The following is an 18,554-nucleotide window of genomic DNA, read 5'->3' on the forward strand; positions in this document are numbered from 1 at the left end:
TGTTTTTTGCTCGCGGTATGAGCGACAGTGCGAATCGCGAAGGTGGAGAAGGAGCGACGAACGGAAAGAGAAAGGCTCTGGTAGCGGGCAACAGAGAAAGGGAAAGGAAAGAAAAGATCGTGGTGGACGCGGTTTGAAATTTTCAACGAGCCGTCCGTGGTTCCACACAGTGGCCGGTCGCGAATTATAATTGCTAATCGGAGCCATCGTTATTTGCCGGCATGGATTGAATTCGACCACCGTATATTAGCTCGAAAAGCAAGGCGATTCCATCCGCTTCATCTTCTCTTTTTCCCCCTCTGGTTGTTCAATTTTCCGCCCCGTCCAGCATGGAAAGAAGAAGAAGGTCGGATGAGATAAACAGGGACAAAAACAACCGACGAGGGAGAACCGAAGCCAGTTGTTGCATATTCATGAACAATTCGTTGGATCCCTAATACGTAAAACTTGAAATTGGTGGATCAATCGGGGAGGCTCTGTGTCTTCTCTTGTTGATGGAAAAATTCGAGCGACTGGATGTCGATGTAAAGCACGTTTAATGGTATCCTGATTTTTTGTTGGGAAATGTGGACAACAGAGATTGATTTACAATACGTGAAAGAATATTAAGCTGCTACAAAATAAATGTATATTTGCCTATATAATATTGCTTGGAAATGTTTTGTGTATGTGTTATTTTAATACTATTTTACTTTATGACTAGCTTCTCAAATGTTGCACATTACGGCACGACATATTTAAAATTCCTCTTTCTACCACTTTACGCCACCTAAAGTTAATATTTTACGATATCGCGACATAAAACGTTGGTATACTGCTGAATTATTCGACGAATACGCGCCGTACGGAATTTCTTCTTTTATTTCAATGTATAACTCTAGCAATTTCATGCGGGAAAGCTAGCTAAACTTACTCAAATATCAAACAGTACCTTATTAAAAGATGATATTCGTATGTTGTTTTTCCATTGAACAATTCTTTCTTCGACAATTCAATCTCAAATTTTCGAATCTCTTTCTGTGTAAGGTTATATAAGAAAACGTTTGCTCTCCAATAAAATTTAATCACAACGTTCCAACGTTTAAAAGATCATCGAAATGATAACTTTGGCAAACTTTGTAACTTTATGTCGTAATTTATTTAGATATCTTTTCGTCACTTTTAGAGCACCTTTTCCAGAAGTGGGTGCGATGATACCTAAATTAACTTGAATAAGATGGTGGTTGAAACTTCAACCAGGAGAAGATTCCCTCTTTGATCGCCCCACTGTTGTCATTAATCTTTAATTTATCCTTTGGAAACTTCTGCTTTACAGCATGTCTGTGAATTATAACAGACGAGGGAAATAAATTTCTAGCAGCTCTTATTAATCAAGCCTAACCTCCCTCTGCAGTATGTACAACTAAACGTACTAGAAAATCGTTAGGGAATTATTAAAACTTTGAAGAATTATTATTTTGCTTGGAATTTTGGGTTACAGGTAATTCAAGTTATCAAAAATATTTTCACAATTTTGGTCTAAATTTTGCAGACACCTCGCCGAGTTTCCTATCCAAATCGTATCAAGTTTGTTTAATAGGATTTTGATTGGAGAATTATGGACATGAACGCGCAATTGTCTCTTTATAAATTTTTCTCACGTATTTTTTTATCGTTACTTCGCATGAATATAAAATTCTGTTCAATTAATCGGTTCTCTGATAATCTGAATCGATTATAACGCTTCGCAGATATTCTATCCATGTACCGAATATTTTTTGAATAGTTTGCAACATTGAAATAATCTATTATTCAATCGATATGTATAATACCTATTAAAAGTGAAAAATAGTATTTAATCTGATATTTATTACATGAACTATTTCATAATTGAAAAGATCGTATCTTTCATGTTCCAACCGGATATTCCAACCGGAATATTGTTCCACTGCGTGTATGATAAAGATCAGGAATCTAAGGTCTCGATTGTTTGCCTTTTCTCCGTGTCGTTCTTCAGGGACGTTGAAGAGACAGCGACATGACCAGTTTGGTGGCCGAAGTGTTTACCCTTGAACCACATCCCCCTATGTGCGTGTGTAGCTCGTGCGGATTTGTCATGAAAACGCTACAGTCGCCAAAGATGGGGGAAACTAGTCCCGAGGATTGTAAATTCTTCGAGGCGACTGCACGTGCTGCATCGTGAATTCACGATGCAACGTGTCAATCGTTACGATGGTGAAAGGATTGAAATTCTGTAACTTCGTGCTGTTATTCGGTATAGAAGAGTATTTCACTTATACAATTTTTAATGTGAATCGAGAACTTTTGGAAATATTTTCTCAAGATTTTACATTATGAATTTGGCTTCAAAAATTTCAGATATATAAAATATTCAACAGAAAATTGAAGTTCAAAAGAAAAAGAAAATATTCTCAATATTCCTTTAGAACATGAAATGCCATAAAATGTAAATTCTCAGTGCAAAATATAGGTATTAGATCAAAGGAACTTTAATGGATATGTCAGCGATAAAAATCAAGTTTTAGACGGTTTCTTCGTTCTGAAAGACATGTCGCTATTTAGTAAGATCTAATTAGTAAATCTCTCGCATTGTCGTCGCTAATAACCACAACGGTGCAGTTGATGTAACGTTAAGTATCCGCTCCTTATTCCACCTTTGTTGCCACCATATCTTGATTAAAAATAATGTCACCACCAGAAAACTATTAACTTTTACCAAAACATGGAGAGAGCAGCACGTCTGACGAATTGTATCATAACGATCAAAACATATTTCAACGATTCCACGCTACGATACACGCTCCCACACGAAGTTCAAAGGTTAAATCAATTTGACGAATTCGTAAAGCGGACACATACAAAGCAAAAACGGACACTCTGGTATCAAAAAAAAAAAAAGAAAAATAAAGCGGCTGGAATAGAAACGATGGAAACTGGCGAGAGCTTTCGAAAATAACTTCCATACAGTGTTATTTCGATGTCGGAGAGAAAGGGAGAGGGCAGATCGTTCCATTGGATACTGGTTGATATTAATTCACGCTGGCGGGAAAGTGGCAGCGTTTTGGTCACGTCGCAAAGCCAATCTTGACGAGATACTAACGCTGTTCAGAGCCTTCCGACAAGTTCCATTGAAACTGTAAATATCTTGCAGTGCATTTGCCGATGGAGCTTTGCAAAAGTAAATACGTCGGTTGACATAAATGTAATAGGGGCTTATGCGTATGGTTCCTTTGAAGTAGAAAGCCCTTGGAGCAAATTGTGCCGGTCGTTGGCTATGTCAAAAGTTCGCCAGCATGTCCACACCGACAAGCAAAGAGAGACTGAGAGGAAGAGAAAGCAAGGAAAAGAGAGAGCGAGAGAGAAACTGCATACATACGTACGATAGAGCGTTGCTCGCAAGTGGAAACATCGAGTGTGGTCACGGCAATGCGGAACATTCGAGTGGAAACTGAACTTGATTCGATCGTGAAACGTGAAACAATGGCTCGCATGCTCGATAGTTGCAGTGGCTCAGGGATCGAAAGTACGTCTGCTGTCGATACCAAATTACCGCATTTTCTAACGTGTGCGCGAACGCGTAGTCCCAATCTACGACAACCCGTGCATGCCCCGAAAGCTCGTCTCACGGTTTTCAGGAACTGCAGCATTAAACTTTACAGGCGAATGAACGCTATAATCGATAAACGTTTGGTGATTAGTATAAGCGACTCGTTGTGTAATTGAACGTTTATTTTAATTATACGTTCCTTCCTTTATGATAGGATAACATCAATTTAAAAAAGAACGAAAGCTATACGGTGTTATTGGTAAATATAAAACTAGATCGCAAAATAATTGCTCAAATAGTAGTGTCGATCGATGTCTACGGGTATCTATATATAGAAATGATCACTTTAAACGAATCTGTCAATCTTACGACGGTATTTTGCGAATCAATACTTACGGTATCGATCAACTATTGGAAACTTGTCAAAATAATAACATATCTAGCAGATCTATAACAGTCAAACTTACGACCATTCCGCTATCAGTCATTCCTTTCTATTCCTCGGCATGTCCATCGGATTTCCGCGACACTGATTAAGCAAAGCGAAGTAACAATCACGGTTCAGGCATTAGCCGGAGATAATCTCGAGCGGATGCGCGTAATTAGTGAGATTTGAAGGGTGATATAGGTATTGGGCGCGCTGCCCGTACGTGTCAAAACAGATTTGCGCGGACGCGGTTTGTGCCGGCCGGAAGCACGGCCTCGGCCGCTTTTGGCGGCCACCTCTGCCAACTATCACATTGATAATCCGGCTAATGCCGAAGGAATAATTCAGCGACATCGTGGTGCACATGGTCGTGCACGCGCGACCGGGCTACAACTTCCTATCAGGGTTCTGCCCTGTCCGTTCTGGTTTCGACGTGAGCCGAACTGTTGTTAAGCTACGCGTCGGTGTTCCACGTTGACCGAGCCGCAAGCTTGATAGAATAACTAAGCATTGACTTTCAACGACAAACAGTTACTCGGAAGTCAATTATTAGCCTGCGGCGTGGTAATGCGCTGTAGCAACGCCCACAGTTCGTCGCGTGGCTTTCTCGCATTTGTGTTAGTTTTTCTCTGTGTCCGCGTGGGGTGCTAAAATTTTTAAATCCGCGAAATTGCGCCTGCACGTCACTGTCCCTGTGTAATCACGCTCATTACGCGATAATAACACACGCGTCTCGTGTTCGGCCACCTTGTATCCTGTGTGTATATATGTTTTTCTTTGTACTACTCCAGGGAGGATAAGATAAACGAAACGAGCGTGTAATTAGGTATACTTGATACGCGGTTTGAATCCAATTGCGATTTACGACTGGCGAAATGAGCAGAGACCTCCGTAGTCATGGTCTGCTGCTTTTTACCAACCATGGTAATAGGTTGTTTGAATGTTCGTTTCCAATTAGCGTAATTTTTGAGGTGTGGTTCTGGAAGGTTAAGTAAATTTATCGTCACCCTGGTATTCTCGTTAAAGAATTCATGATTTTTATCTCCTTTGCGAGTAGCTTACAATGTCGTGGCTATGTTTTCTGATTCAAGAATCTTCTTCTTTTGCAAGGAACAACAACGATATTAATTTCTGTGACATATTTAAGGAATTTACAATAGTTGATTGAGAATATGAAATGAATTCTTCCTTTTTTTATTAAAGTTTGTATTTAGCTTCCTGTTATTATTTTTCCACGTGGAAATCGTCGAGAAAAAAAAACAGAAGTGTATTTTTCTTCAACATAAATTCTCACATTTTTATACGGCTTATTTTGAAGGCAAACAATATCTGGTAGAAATATTTGCTCATATTTTATAGAGAGCGAAGAGCGGAACGAAAGAAGATAAGAAAACAAGAACTCGTGCAGCGATAACTAACTTTGCTTTGAATATCAGATGTTCGAAATAATGTTGGGTATGTATGAATGTAGACGCAATGAGCACTTCATAACGTAATTTTTCATTCAGAATTTAATGGACGGCGTTTACTACTGCCTGTTCTGGATTTTTTCATAAATTTCATAAAATTTTATTCGTGAAATACACGAAAACCGGAAGAACTTAAAGCGTTTAAAACAAGTCAGATATGTCATAAAAAAGTTTCGACAGTGGTTAAAACAATCTAAAACATTAGAGAATATTTGTCAATAAAAAATTTCCAAACTCGTCCGTTTGAAACGATCATAACAGAATCCATTCTTTAAATTTATGATCCGACATAAATCTATTGCATAAAATAAACAAAAAGCACAGGACTCCCAAGAAACTTCATACTACACACATATATTTATTGCACGACGAAAGAAAATTGCATATCGTAAACCGCAAATTTTATAGTACAAGTTTTGCAGTAAAAATTTAAGACTCAGTCGCTACATAATAAAATACTTCTTCACTATCTCTTGCTTAATAACAGTACCTTTTAACTTAACTAGTCATGGCAGACTATTCCTATACAATAACTTCAACGTTTAATTCTCATATACCATATCTTCATATCTCTTCGTACGTCAGTGTTGAACCACAATGAATTTCGCGATGCAAAGACAATCTGGCGAACGTTATCTGAGAAAATGCAAATAGTATCGGCGCGACAGTGATTTTTTACGGCACTTAAGAGACTCGTGGGTATCGCGCTGCACCGCATCATTTGGCTATCTAGGCAGTGTCTGCGTTCTTTCAATCTGGTCGATGAGCCCAATTGAATCGACGTTTCGAGCGTAATCCAGCTTTATTGGCGAGAGACGACAAAGCAAAGCTGGCTCGTGTGCGCGCCTTAATCCCCACAGGCGTCAATGGCGTGAAAACTTGAACAGTTCGAGGCCGTGGCAGCCAGTGACGACGGCCACTCGATCTATGGAGGGGCTCGCGGCCATTCAGTAGTCGCTTTTAACGCTGAAAGCGCCCCAAAGAAGAAAAGCGACTACCCTCCCTCCCCACCCTTTCCATGCCTCTTCTTTCTTCTCCTCAGTTCGTTGGTTCGTAAAAGTGAGGCATGCCATCGGAAAGTGGACACTTCTCGCAAAGACTTCGAGAACATCAAGCGTCAAAGTACTTGGACACATTTTAGCAGCTAACCATCGGAAAATCTTTGAAAGTAGCGTCTACTCCGTATATTTCACTGTGCTGCTCGAGGGTGACCGACTGTATCGATACTCGATTCATTGGACGTGCTTGACCGACGATATTTTAAAACGTTGCGTTGGTTCAACCAGGCAGTGCGAGATGGGTTGTTCTGAATGTCAAAGTAAATTTGTGGTTCTAAGAGATTGAAGATTTCGTACGCCATTCAAAATATTTAGCGAGTTTATGAGTTTGTTAAAGCGATCGTTTATTCTTTCAGTAGACACGATCTTCGTTATATTGAATTAAGAAGGTACTAAAAAGAAAAGGCAAAGCGTTCTGTTATAAAATCTTCTTATCTTCAAACAGACAAATATAAATTCCATCAACTTCCAAAACTTGCCAAGCTATTTATTCATATTTCCCATCTTCCGTGCTGTTCTTTTACTACAATATTCCTAAGAGAATAACCTGAGAAAGAATAAGGAATTCTATCGAATCGACGATAATGGCGGTAAGTAGATTAATCGGTTATTCTTCGAAAACAGAGGACCAGAGATATTTTTCCGTCTCGAAACATTGGGTTGCCCTTGCAGTAGGCGCTGATAATTTCCTATTCTCAAAGTAATAGGGCACCAAACGATCAGCACTTTCAACCGGGCTCCGGTAAGCTCCTTTTCTCCTGCAGCTTGTTCTCTAATCCTTCACCCTCTTTCTCTTCGCACTCTATTCAACTTCCACGAAATTCTTTCAGCAAAGCCTGCTCCCCTTTATCTCTTTCGACGATGTGCTCGACGTTTAAATACTTTGAGCATAGTTCTCTCTCGTATGGAGGGAGCCTCGAAGCGTGACTCTTTATCCTCCTCTTGTCTTTCACGTAAATGCTGCAACCGTGATTTTTAGTCGCGCCGCTGTTGGCTGTACAGTTCAGCTCGCTGTGACGCTGTTCCAGCGTTAATTTGCCGCGTCGAAAGAAACGTATAGAATTTCCATGTCCGAAAACGCGAAAGATCCGTGAAAATTAGGCGCGGAAAAAGTTTCCTCGTGCGATAGGGGATGGCGTATGAAGTGTATAGAATAAAGGTTTTTCATCAAGGACTTCGTTTTTTAAGGAGTCAACCAACGACGTCACGCTTTAAGTAATTATATGTATACGCACGTTGACTTTTCCAAATTAAGATGTATTGCACTATTGATAAGTGTCCGACTTCATCGCGATACAAACAATGTTCATTCAATTAAATTACAAAAAGCTAGACTCGAGAGAAATAAAATGGAAGTTAGGATTCTTACAAAATACAGAATTGGAAAATATCGACCGGAAAATCTTGTATAACACTAATATTTATATAATCATACATTCGATGGATTCACTGAACTTTTTTTTTTATTGGGGCATACGTTAGAGTTGCACGTAGCTCACGGCGTTCTCCGAAGGCGGCTGGCGACTTTCTAATTTGCCTTCCTCCTTTCTGGCCTCGTTGTTTCGCGAGTTTACACCTTAAAATCTCCCTCGTGCCTCTTGCGACGAAACCATTTTCGTAGCCTGACAGCTCCCTTGGACATAATACATCCGTTGGAAGTTTCACGCCAACCACGTTACTCTTTTTTTTTTATATCGTTGAAAAACACGATACTTACGGTAGAGTAGAAATTGCGTAGCCGGCGAAACGAACGCAGCTTAGAAAACTTCTACAATTTTGGAAAAATTTTCAAAGAAAATTGCGTTACAACGAACCTGGGATTTCTCGTTTAGGGTAGGATACACTGTAAATGAGTAGTTCTACAAAGTATAAATAAGACTTTAGCGTAAAATTTTCAAAAGAAGTAAGATTGAGGAAAAGGGTCAAAAATAAATATTTCAAAACACAAATTTTTAGCTATTCGGGTTTTCAATCACGCAAATTATTTTTTTTTCTTTTTAGGGAGAGCGTATTTAGATCACTAACTTTAATTAATTAATGTTAATTTCATTTCCGTCCTTACTAATGTATTAAATCTAATTCAAATCCACATCATATATTTTCTTTGGACAGGTATAAAGAATTTCGTGTATTGTAGATAGCTAAAATAGTGTTGGCGTGATACGACAATAAAAAAGGACGAATAAGTAAATTAGGTCGTGCATTAGACTGAAATCTTTTAAATATTTCTTAAAAATGCAGAAAACGTATCACTTTTAATTAGTGAGCTGATAAAATTCAGGTCGTTTATCATTATCAAATAATAATTCGACAGAGCTCCGATTGTTGTGGAAGGAAAAATTTTCGGTTAAAATATTGGCTAATTTTGTTCGAAGAATTATTTTTACATTAACGAGGATTGTTTCATTGGCAATCACGTCACATTGCAAACGCAATCGCGTTATGGATGGACTCTCGAACAGTGTCGATAATACCATCGTGTATCGTGCTCCCCGTATTTCGGGCAGCAAGTAGTTATAATCCTCATTTCGCATATCGAATGAAGTTTTTAGTTCCGCGCTGGTGCACGTCCTGTGATGAATAAACTCGTTTAATTAAATTATGCACGAGCAGACTTCGTTTCTTTCCAACGTGGTGGCTTTTTTTTAACGAAATCGTATTAAACGTTGAATTACGTTTCGGTTTGCACTGGCTGTTCCATCATCCGGTACAATGCGTTTTGTACTTTTAATGAAATGTTCGAATTCCTAGTATCCCGAGAATTTAAAAATTGCCCGTTCTTTGCAATAAATCGATATTTCCAAGCATTTATATAATTTTACAGATATATTTTCATCCGTATGTGTGGCTGTTTTTGCGACGAATATGTAATAAGAATCGAGCACTTCTATGTATGTTTTAGGAAAAGATTAAGTAAATAGTTAAATACAATGAATGACTTGAATGGCAGATTTTAGAATATTGAAGTACTACCAGGTATAAGAAAGATTTTGCCGCATTTAATTGCAGTTGTGTTATTATTTCATTGTTTGTAAAATAGAGTGTCCGTTTTTCGAAGTACTTTTCGAAAAAATGTTACTTTTTATTTCTGTATCTACGAATAGAAATCTGAAAGTAAGATCTTCCAGCGATAATGCAATAATGCAATAAAATTCAATAATTTGATCAATTTGGCAAATCATATATTTAGGAGTTTATAAGTTTTAATAGGATGTCCTCTATGCTATGCACTAATCTTTCAGTGGATTAGGGTATAGAACTGTGGTTTGACATAACTCATCAAATAAATTATGAAATTCATGACTGAAAGAAACGACGGAATGAGTAATCAGGTAAGGGTAACATTAGATTTGCGGAAAATTCGATGTATAATCCTCGAATATTCTGAAAGTTGCACAGGTCAACGGCCGAAGTTGAGTTCGAGAGTCAATTTTAACGAGCATCGAGAATCGGTCGAGTTTTTACTGCCGAATCGAACGTTGGTTATAATGTTACGACACGATTTTATATAAACGTCTTACGTTCCCATAACACGAATTCGTTCTGTTTTTCATTCTGGCTATAGGTGATCCTGCGAAACGTTTATTGTCCAGTTAGAAAAGTCTGGCAACGATTATTCGACAGATTTTATGATACTTTTGGTCCCAATTTCTTGCAAAGTGGCTTAGAGGAAAGAATGGACTTTTAGAATCGTTAAATTCGATGGGTTCATACTGTTCAAATTATGATAAAGAGAAAAATCTTTATTCTGTAATTTAATTTAATCATTATATAAATCTGATATTCTAGCAATAACGCTATTTTATCGTTTCCGCATTTTTCTGAGTTATGTATCCTAAAATCTATATTTGGTGAAATGAGAAGTGTTCCGAAGATTTTTCGCTTTTCGTCCCTTTCATTTCACCCAGCTATATTTAACGCCCGTTTTTTCTTTCTGCTCTTCGATCGTCTGCGCAGCTTCACGCTATGCAATCAACGTACAATCACTATGGCTTCTATTAATACATGCGCTTTTTATACAGTCAAAGTTCGCATTAAAGAGGACAGAATTTAAAACAACGCGTTTAAATGAAATTTTATTCGTAGTACTAAAAGAGCAATGAAAATTAACTTCGAAATATTTACTTTCAGTATGTATATTATTTGCATATTTATTACATAATAATGTTTCAAATAATTACAAATAATTATAAATACATACCTACGTATATAAAATATATAAATATGAATCGCAGAAAAATATTATATACGCCAGAGTATACCAAACGAACTATTTTAAAATCATTGGTATGCAAAGAGAGCGAGATGTAGAGATTCCGTGATCGTAAAGGATGCTGCTTTAAAACCTAACTTCAATATATTACATCTCCCAGAAATGTATCATTTCTGTACCTGCCGCAGCGCGTAGGTACGTGACATAACTTCGCGATCATAATCTGCGAACGAAATTAAAACAGATGGCCTCTACATCAGCATATCCATCCACTTACTCCCAATTCTCGTTTTCTCTCACTGAACGCAAACTCTTTTTTTCCCACGGACACATCTTACCGTGTCGTCTTCCGTCAGGACAAAACGTCGCACACACGTTCAAAGAGATTTGCCCGTGCTGTTAGTTCCGCTTAATTAGAAATCCTCGGTAATGGAACATCGAGATCGCGGAGGATGCATGCCGGGGAGGAACGAAATGAAAGGAAAAAAAAGAAATAAACGTGTACGTAGGACGTGCGTGCTGTCATCATTTTCCTCGCGGTAATTAATTGTCATCTCCGGCAGGCGGAAAAAAAGAAAGGGCGAGCACCACCTGTCGCGACGAGACGGCGGAAGCTTTATATTTCCAATATTATCTCGTCCGTAATTTCTCGCCGACAGTCTGCCCAGCTCGTAATGTTCTTCGAGCTTAATCCTTTTTGCGAAATTATGATCTCCCGAGTCACATTTAACCGCGGCCAATAGTTTCGTTCCGGAACGAGGAGACGACTATCGCCAGGTGTAGCTCATTTCCAGCAGACTTTATCAGCGGTTCGAAGCCGTGCCGACTCGACAAGATAAATCTGAGAATGGAATCGGCTGTATGAGTTTATGCTGACTGTGGTCGGGTAATGCGAAAGGAAAGCTGTTTTGGATAGTTTTGGTAGGCAAGAGATAAGTATTTATACATGGAGATGGATATGCATGATAAAATTAGTATTGAGAAAAGGAAATGGAAATTGCGGTCTAACTATAACGAAAGTTAGTCTAAATATTTTTTATGAAAATACCTTGGAGATATAAAATTGTTTTCTTCATAAGAATATTAAAGATATATATATATATATTATATTTTATTATTCAAGACAGAGTAAATACCACATTGAAGAAATAAGAGATTAAGAGAATATTTCACACGTTTTGGTTAAGGAATTTGGCAAAGCTTCCTCACATTCAGAGACACATCGAAAACACGAGGACGTGATTCAACAAATCTCTGGTCGAAATTTCTTGGCATCTTTCCCAATATCTCAATAATTGTAATCGTCACACCATATGCGCTTCTCCTACTACTTTAATTTCATAACCCCTATTACGGAACAGCGTAACAATCGAAAATTGTTTCAACGAATCTCGATTAAATTCTTAATTAAAAACTATTGCAATTTTAAAGCTCGATTTCATAGAAGTAACTTTGAAAAATTCTATTTCACAACGGTACTCAAAGCTAGTACTATCATTAGTAAAAATATTGCAAATCAATTCTTCCTCGATGGACCTGCAATTTCTAGAACTCGATTGTTTGCGTCGATCAACTTAGTTTACGATAGATCTGTCTGTCCAGCTATTTTTATTCGAAACAGCAATTCCGAGTATCAGCATCATAAATCCCAGCTCTTGTCTAAAGCGTTGTCGCCGGGTGCAAACATTTGTTCGTCGCGCATCCGCGAGGATCGTAAAAATGTTCGTTTGTCCGAGTAGTCGTTTCCTCGGACCCCTGAAACGACGCGTATACTCGAGAACCAGAATCGTCGATAATCTCGGAATGGCGGAAGTAGTCCGTCGTAATTTTCCAACGACCAGTTAACGGATCGAGACACGTAGAGTCGGAGCAGCCGGCGTTCAAACCATCATCTTTAATCCCTCGTTTCTTTTTCGAATAACCGGAAGCTAGAAGTTAGCCGAGGGAATTTCCGCTTGTGTCACGCAAGACCTTCAGCCCCCCCCCCCCCCCGAAGATTCTCTCCAAAAGTAATCCGTTTAAAAGAACGAAACTTAGTTCCTTAGTCCTATATAGAAGGTATAGAGTAAGTATTACAGCTATGCTACTCAGACGGATGTAATTCTACGTGAGTTATGCCGAAGACCAGTCGTTTTAGAATTTTGTTTAAAAAAATATTTAGTACCTCGTTAATGTGACTTTCGTATATACATATTTTCGTTTCTACTGATAAAGCAGAATTGTTATTCTTTTCCTAATGTCCTTGTTAGAATTTTAATTTTTCTCAATAATTGCAATTATAAAGGTTTTTCTTAAATAAAGATCTCATCTCAATTCAATAGGATTCAATAGTAAATCCAATTTTGCCGAAAGATATAGCCGGGGAGAAAAAAATTCCACTCCCACATATTCGATTTGTCTTTGCGCATAGCGTACCATCTTCTTAGTTGCACCAAACCGGATACCAAGTATACGTATACCTAAACGCGTGCTCTTTCTTGGTCTACGCCAGCTGCACAGGCTGGAGCACAAGAACGCGCACATGATCTAGCGAGGAATGCCGGGGCCACGTAACCCCATTCCTCCGGTATCCAGTTGGTGGAGCTCGCGAGCATTAAAAATGGTAGAGCCGCCTTGGGCTAAAAGCTGCTCGCGATACGTGCCCACCTCTCTGTGTTCCTCCGTGATACTAAGTTGGGATATTCACGACGGCTTAATAGTCGGCGCTGGCACGCCGTGTGCCACGATCCGACGTGTTTGGCTAAATGCAGACGCGCACGTGTGAACGAGTAACACGGACCAGCAACGACGTGACAGTGAGCGAAAGGAATAAGGGAGGAGGGAAGAGGACGATATGAGCGACGATGACGAGAAGACGCTGCCAATTTTGCGAGACGTTTACACGAAGGGTATGTGACGTGCGAGAGCCCCGCCATGACGAATGATCTGTCAGGTGGTTACTTGGCGCTGGTGTAACGGTCGGCTAGACGGAACGAGGGAATGCTGGATCCTCGATCGTGCTGTCCGCTCTTTTGAGACCGTGCCAAAAATCCTGGCCCGTGAATGAAACGCCGGAATCGCTGCAAATCGTTCCGGCATTCTACTCGCCTCGATAATTCACGCGCGGCTGCGATACAAGCGGAACCGCGAGTTTTCGTCGAAAGTTGCAATTTCGGTGGCTCGTAATAAAAGTTACATCGGGCGCGGGACTTGTCGCGTCACGGCCACGAGGGAAGAGTGCGGGGAGGGCATCAGACAGGAGGGAAATATAAAATTGTTTATTCGCGCTTCTGCGGAGCAAACAACGCGTTTTTTAACGCTTTCATGACACCCGGCCGTGTAACGAAAAATTTATTTCGGCGAAAATATGAGATCGACGTTATTTGGCCCGAAACGGCTCGGTCGAACGGTGTTGTTTCGCCCGATCTGTTACGTTAGTGAGTCGTCGATCAATTTTTTAAACATCGCTCTGGTTTATTATGCACCGCCGACAAACACATTTTGGATATTTGCATTGAAAATGAGGGTGAATATCGCATGGGTATTTTTCCCAATTGATTCTGTAGATTTTATATAGATACTCGGATTTATAATTGATGGTGTGATGATAGAATTTTAGACGCGGATACTTGAAACTGGACGTGAAAGGAAATTGACGTAAATTATTACATCGCTTTGTTATATACCTGCAACTTGAAACTTTCAAAACTGCTGTCTTCCTGCCGAAATTTTTCTCTTCTGCTGATTAGTTCTGAATACATGTATTTTAAATTATACAAATTTCAGGACAATAAGCTTACGAACAGCGTATTTTCTAGAAATTATGCATATCGTATAACGTATGTATCGAACCTTCGCTTTTAGTTGGCTAAATTATACACAGAAATTGTATTATACCTTATATTCTTTTTCCAACTGAATCAGTTGCACCGACAGGTGCACACTCATAGAAACGACGAAAATTACTCGAATGCGGAATGTCAGCTCGTTGCTGACCACCACTCTGGTCTTCCAGTGGTATTCTCCTCACGTACATCAGAGAGATACGATATTGTTAGACGAATTCGTTTCATCTTCAGAATCCTCCAGCTTCCTTCTTGGCTTTGTTCTTTACGTTTCCTATTCTTCCCGCCAATGGAGTAAATTGCACCAGGGACTTTACTGACGACGAGTGATACGCTGAATTATTGCGGCAAATCCTTCTTAGGAAATCAGAATTTCGACAAGCAGATTTATTAATGCAGGTAAACCTAGTTCGGTCATATAGCTGAGTCGGAAAATGGATCGTCGCGTTGTAGAAACAAATTCTTGTACAAAACACATCCAAACTTCATACACCTTTTCTACAAATTTCATTTTAATATCTAACCAAATGTCATAATTTTTTATTACGACTTCTACGTCTAACTAATAATTATTTGGTAAACATTATATATTTCATATCATAAGTTAGAGAATTCAGGATCAAGAAGGCAGTGCAATTTTAAAGCACCGTACCATAATAATTGACAGTTATTACGTTCACGCTATTATATGCGGGAACATTGAGAAATTCGTAAGTTAGTTTAATATAAAAGACGTAATATGACTTACTAAGTTTAACACAGACGATATTTTTCGCCAAGATGCCTCGTTAGATAATCCTGTCGATTAGTGCCGATGATTGACATTTGCTTAGCCAAATATTCCAGATCGAAGCGTTGTTATATACCCTCACGTTCAATCGCTAATTGACTGAATTCTTGTTCGACACACGATTTGTCATTGCTGTTGACGCGATAACCTGCCGTCATCGATCGTCCGCGTGTACTTATTTAAGCAGTCTGCGGCTTGAATGGAAGTTTGGTTCGCTTGTTGGGAGATAATACGTAATGTGTGTACACAATGATATTAGCAACGATTATGAATAACCAACCACTCAGCATATTTTGAATTTCTTAATTATTTTCTATTTTTGCGCGACTCGATACACGTTTCTATAGATTAGAAAACATTTTAATAAAGATACTTTTATTCCAAGCATACTTTCTTCTCTAATAACTCTGAGAATTTTGCGCCTGACAATTGAATATTTTGTTCGTTTTTATAGCGTTGTTATTGTTACAGAAATTTGATAAATTTTATAATTTTTCTTTTTGCAGGTACGTACATTGAAAGCTGGTTGAAGTTTTAAAGCGTAAAATCCTCTATGGAATGGAGCCTTCACACGTATGTATAACGTTAAATCATATTCCTTAATGAAGATCCGACGAGTCAGACCTACGTGTCAAGATTGATTTCAAAGAATCTCATAATTTTAAAAGTTCTCCTTGCTCGTGAAAGGGTAGGTTTAAAGAAATTAAATATCCTTTTGACCGGTAATTTCTCGACACACACCGCCGATATTTCGCAAGCGTTTCAGTGAACTTTATCACGGATTTCAAGGATGCACCGAAGTGTGCTTTCCATTGACCAACTGGCCAAGGTTTTTAGGTAGCCAACTGTTTAATAAAAAATTTAGAGAAATATGCTCTGGTTCATATTCCGGCTTTGCATGCGCCGAGGAACTAGGTCTTTGGTACGCCTTCTACATTAGTTTCTTCTATCAATATTTTACGTCATAGTTTCTCGTGTCTCGTGCTCTTTTCATTTTCAACTCTGCTTCTTCTTCCGCAAAAAATTATGCCGGCATTTCGTTAGCGTTTTAATGAATCTCGTCTAGAGTTCAAAGATCAATCGCAATGTATTTCCTCCTGCTTAACAACTAACTTGCACAAGTCGGCTACTGAATCGAAGAGTTAAATGAAAATTGCTCGTTTCAACTGAAACAGCGCCGAGTTACGCGTTTCTCTAAACGCAGCTCTTTACTCTATTAAGTTAGTCTGCTCAAGCAACGCTTAGTGGTTGAGATAGCAAAGTTTCCAGCTATGTTTAAGTATGTTTAAAATAATTAAGAGCAAGAGTTTTTGAAGTTAGATTAAGCAAACGTAATTTTTCTGCCAACTTATGTGTTAATCTTACCGTTCTCCTCGCTTCTTCTTTAATTTTTGTACCTCTTCAGATATCTATTTTTATATCATGCTATTACACCATGATCCTATTGCATTTGCCAAAACCCAAGACTTACCATCCACCTCCTCTGCTGATATTCTCGGTTCAAACGATCTTTGTGTTTGATAAATAAATCTCAGCGGTAGGGTAGCAACAATTTGTTGACAAGCCCATGTGACGTGGCAATAAATTTTCATGTTCATATTTAATGCGCCGCTGAAGGCTGGTAGGTGTTTGCGAACGCATGACTGCAGCGGCGGTTTCCACTTTTCTCGCGGTGCGTTTATGGCAGCAGCTCCGGCGTCGACTGGAGGGACGTTCGTAAATTGTTTGTGGTTTACCAAGCCGTATATAGGACGACCAATATCAACTCCGTCCCTCTGTATGCGATATTCCTTTTTCACAAGAGCAGGGGCTCGCGAGCTCTTGCCCGCTCGCGCACACGCTGTAAGAGAACCAATATCTCGCCAGGCATACGGCGAAACTCCTTTTCACCGTATTCCGTCCCATTTTCAACTTGAAATGCCGAAATGAATTTTTCTCTGGCCTGTTTCAAAACATTTTCCCTCTATCCGGCCGAGTTTTCCCGGATGCCGGCTCTATCCATCCCTAGCCAGGTCTAGCGTGCTCTCTCAAACACCAAGTTAACAGGCTTCGGGTCGGATCTCTCTGTATTACGAATAACTTCGAACTGGCTGCGTGTCAGTTGTGCGCAAGCCGCGCCTGTACCAGTCTACGTGTATACACGTTTATACAGGGCGTGCCAGAAACTAATAGCCGAATTTCGTCGATATATCCTATGGGTATAATCAAGTAAAAGAATGTATATAGGTCATTTAAAGGTTCGTTAAAAATTAGAGTAAAAGCACGAAATACAAAGAATATGCAATATCGCATCGAATTTCGACAACATTATGTTGTATCTTCTATGTTTCGATAACTTTCTATAAAGGAGATACAGCGAACAAATACTACTACGTGTGTGATATATATATGCGTCGAGCGTTCAGTTTTCAGTTTCGGTTGAAAGGTCAAAGTTAACAACCAGCAGCTGCCTCGCTATCATGCATGCGACTAGGAAGAGAAACGCTCGAACGATTTTTCTACTTCTTCATTCGTTTCCTCCGTGCTCTTCTCTTGATCTTGATCGTACTTCGTCTTGCTGTTCCTTCGTATTTGCATTCCCTTGGATCGAATCGTCTTCCATGATTACGTAGATACACACTAAGGAAGGAGAATAAAGAAAGGAGATTTCTTCTTGCCAGGCCGAATTCGATTCGATTCGACTGGATACGACGAGGTATGTGTGTGCTCTGTCGCGCATCAAGCAGCGGATCATACAGCGGATCAAGAGCGTGCGCGGATCGGCGCGTGTTTTACGAGAAGTATTTATTCGAAATGTCGCGCGAAAGGGTATCGCTGCGTATCGTGCAACTCTGCCGTGCACTCTAGTTTATTACTTCGCCGGCGTAATTTACTTGCGCTTCTACTTGCACGGGCCGCGAAATCGAATCCCCTGTGTCCCGGCGACGAGAGCCGGGAAACGAGACTGACGTCAAGTGCCATGCGAGTAAATAACGCGACAGGGCTCGCCTCTCATCCTCTCTTTCTCTAGATTCTTTCATTGCTCTTTTTTATCCGCTCCTGCTTCCTTCTCGTTTTCTCTACGCGATTGTTGTTTGCTCGTTCTTGCACTTTGCCGCTCTGTGCCATTGTCACGAAACTTTTTCGAAAACTAAATTCCTGAATTCAGGATAATGGTCTTTCAGATCGATATTTTACGTAAGATACTCAAACGGATGTGTCACGGTATTCGCGGACAATTTTGCTT

General features: G+C 39.5%; 1 protein-coding gene across 2 annotated transcripts in view; it reads left to right on the forward strand.

The window, feature by feature from the left end:
• Positions 1 to 18,554, forward strand: part of LOC100647898 — a 413,467-nt gene that overhangs the window by 57,902 nt on the left and 337,011 nt on the right. For both annotated transcript variants that reach the window (XM_048406733.1, XM_048406735.1), the window contains exon 2: positions 15,835 to 15,901. The gene's annotated coding sequence lies outside the window, so the exon portion shown is untranslated. The remainder of the gene's footprint in view (positions 1 to 15,834; positions 15,902 to 18,554) is intronic.

The sequence above is a fragment of the Bombus terrestris genome, chromosome 6, assembly GCF_910591885.1.
Source record: "Bombus terrestris chromosome 6, iyBomTerr1.2, whole genome shotgun sequence".
Classification (NCBI taxonomy): Eukaryota; Metazoa; Arthropoda; class Insecta; order Hymenoptera; family Apidae; genus Bombus; species Bombus terrestris.